Raw genomic sequence first — 3524 nt, 5'->3', positions numbered from 1 at the left:
CTGTACTCCCAAAGGACTCCCTGTAAATTTGTTTTCTTCCTTGGGTGAATTTGCATTGTCAGGCTCCGAACAGAAGCTTTGTGCCAGTTACAGCCCACGCTAACACTACAGTGCAGGGGTTTTTCCATCTCTGTCCCATTTAACACCAAAACAGAGCGGACAAAAGTTTTAAAAGCAAGATGTCTTATTTAACATAATAGGTCAGTGAGAGTGGTTGGTTTTTCTTATGGTTTTAGAGAAACCATAAGCTATTGTATTGGTACTAGTTTTTTAACAATACACAGGCCTAGCTATAAAGGCCAATACTGATACAGTTTCATTACTTATCATTACCCATATTTTGTGCCAAAATTATTATATTCTTTTGTCAAAAGTGGTTGAACAGTTTTGTTTGTTATAGAAATGAGGTGCAAGTAATTTTTGCTTTGGGCGTCAGTCTAAAAAAATCTGACATCAAATTGTCAACAACACTCACCTTTACTATACCATGTATTCAAGACTACATGAAAATGACAGCAAAGAATTTATAGTACATATTGTTTGCATATCATTTGATTGCTTTAGGGTTCCAGTGGAGATTATGATGGTGATTTTAATGCTATTTTTGAGCTGCTTCCTGCTTAATGTTTATGTAAGTGGTCAGATTTACAGACACTAATCCTACCTTTTCAGGCAACACGAAGCTTTATTAGACGTCTGTTTCATGTGTAAATGATTTGTGATTCTGTCCCTGTGTTTTAGCTGAGCTTAAAGTGCTGACATAAAAAGGAGGCTTTTAAGCTTTTCAGCACGCTGCGAGTGTCAGACTAACAGTGCACTTTTTGTAAGCCGCCCTATTCGCCTCTGATAGAAACACACACGCAGTGAACTGTGCACTCCTGTCTGAAGTACGCACATATCAACATGCCTCAGCTCGTCCTTGCGGTGCTCCTCCTTCACATTTCCATCCCCTATTTTCTCTCTCTGTTCTTGTCGTGCAGGCTTTCGGTGTTGTGAGTGTGCGTTGTGGACTGTAGTGAGGCTCGGCAGGCTGGAGCAGATGGTGAAAGCTCTAACCTAGCACACACCACTGCCCAACTTTCTCAACTTGATTGTGACTTTTGTGTGTCCGTGAGGCTGATTTGAACTCTGACCTCTCAGTGTGACACAGAGTTATGTTTCCTGTTTGCTTTGCTTGCTTTGACAATAGGCTCTCTTGCCTTTTCTCTGTGTGGCAGGAAGTAGATTAATAATTGAGCCAAATAACACCCTTTCACATTAAGACAGTGTGCAGAGATTAGGCAATGCTGTGCTGACTGTATTTTAATATTTCCCGTTTGTAGCTATCAAAAGTTAATGAAATTGTATTCTTGCTTATTGCTTGCAGCCAGTTGTCAGTTTTTTTTAGGCACACCAAACTAAAATCAGTGCAGTGTAATGCACTGACGCTGCAGTAAATCTTGGCAATTACATCTGATAGGTTAAATAAGAGAAACGGCTCACAGTTGAAGAGCAGCAGGCCTAGTGGCCTCCAAAACAATCACACAGGCTCTTAAATGGTTTGAGGACAAACTGAGCATTATTACCTTCATGAAAATTTAAAATTATTTAATATTTCTTTTAGATTGGCACTAAAATGCTGTCATACATCTTCATATACTTGACTACCGACTATAGTCTGGTGATTGGCAAATGAACGGTAGGGCATCTGCTTATTTGATTGGATTGCAGGTTGGGCACGTTTACTGAACGAAGTTCTGTTGTGCAACCTTTTTATCAAGCATGCATTGTAGGCTACATACTGTGTACTGAACCTTTAGCTGAGCTCCTCAGAATCGGGGAGCAAGCTATTGGTAGCTTGTTAGTGATGTGTTGAAGACCCCTGCTAGACAACAACAAGGAATAGGGAAATGGAAGTGAGATGTCACAAGCTGAATCAGACCCAGTGTTGCAAGCTCGGGGCAGATGACCACCTGCTGAGCCAGCATGGTGCCAACTTGTGCTTTTTTTTATTTAAATAGAAAAGTCTGGACTCCTAAATTAACTGTCTTGAAATGTGGACTGTTGTGGTGCTACTTGCATGGATTGCAACATATCTGAGTCCTGTCAGTAAGTTAGGAGATGGAGAACGATGTCTTCATTATGTACAGTAAACCTCCTCTGGGCTGTTTCCCCAGGAGAATTCATCTGAGCCAGTCTTACCTGAAGGTGATAAATAATGTTGTTTTGTTTTTTGTTATACAACTCTTGTCTCTCCCTGTTCCCCAGAGTCCTTGTTTCCTGCCATTTCTCTCACACTCTCTCTCGCTGCAAAGTGGCCTAGTTTTTCTTGCAGTGTGGTAGGCTGCCTACCAGCCAGGCCTCTTCATCCCTTTGACCACCTGTCACTCCTCCCCCTCAACCGACTGGAGTTGGTTTGGTTCACATTGTTGGACTGATTCTGTCAGTTTGGTTCAGACACAGGAGTTTTTGCTTCTGGTTGTATTCATGCATAGTTTATTTCCCTTTTCAGCTTATGCACAGTGAAATCAAGAAAAATACACATTTGTGTTTTTAGTTGTTTATCAGTGAAGTTATCCATTGACTTTCTATCTGGACAAACAAATTACCAAGTCACTTAGAGAAGGTTAATGAGTTCCCTCCATGTGCAAACTTTCCCTTTTGCCCCTTTGCGTCTCTCTCAGAATTTTTAATGGGTTGCTGGCAGTTCTTCAAGGTCAGGCCACCCTTATGGCCATTCAGTCAGCCTCCATCTGCCCCCCGGCATGTGTAGGAATTATGAATTCACTTATCGTAGTGCTGAGTGTTTTTTAAAGAGAACAGGAATTGAACCATTGATCTTCAGTTGGGGGATGGCCGCTTTACCTCCTGAGCCACAGCAGCCCCAGTATAATGTCAGAATGCTGCCTGGATCTCAGATGCACCTGTTCTCTGGGTGGCTGATTTACCTACCATGTCTTTTCAGGATGGACTCTTATCTTTAACTTACAGTTTGAAGCATATAAAAAGGAACTCTTGGCAGTTCCATGCTTGTTTTTTGCTCCTCTGGCTCCTCTGGGCTTATTTCTGGCACTTGTGATCCAAAGCAGGGCTCTTCAACAACATCTGAGTGTATGAAAATGTATGACATGGTGCTGAATTCCAAACATTCCTGAAAGTTTTTGTTTTTATTTTTGTTCTGAGGACATTTCTCCTCTGTACAAGTGGGAGCACATAAATGCAAATGTGCCTGTCAGCTGTACAAATCCAGGGATAGACGTACACTGTGTTGTGTTGTTTTACTGTCAAATGATCATACGTGTTTGAACAGTCAGTGCAGTGCAAACAAATGTTTGAACAGTGCGGTGCAAACAAGTGTTTGATGTACAGTGCCTTGCGAAAGTATTCGGCCCCCTTGAACTTTGCGACCTTTTGCCACATTTCAGGCTTCAAACATAAAGATATAAAACTGTAATTTTTTGTGAAGAATCAACAACAAGTGGGACACAATCATGAAGTGGAACGAAATTTATTGGATATTTCAAACGTTTTTAACAAATAAAAAA

General features: G+C 41.1%; 1 protein-coding gene across 7 annotated transcripts in view; it reads left to right on the top strand.

Moving 5' to 3' along the window:
• Window positions 1-3524, top strand: part of abi1a (abl-interactor 1a) — a 37983-nt gene that overhangs the window by 1337 nt on the left and 33122 nt on the right. The gene's annotated exons all lie outside the window — the stretch shown is intronic.

The sequence above is a fragment of the Monopterus albus genome, unplaced genomic scaffold (assembly GCF_001952655.1).
Source record: "Monopterus albus unplaced genomic scaffold, M_albus_1.0 scaffold3.1, whole genome shotgun sequence".
NCBI lineage: Eukaryota > Metazoa > Chordata > Actinopteri > Synbranchiformes > Synbranchidae > Monopterus > Monopterus albus.
The sequence above is the reverse complement of the archived record's forward strand: the minus strand, read 5'-3'. Positions and strand labels throughout refer to the sequence as shown.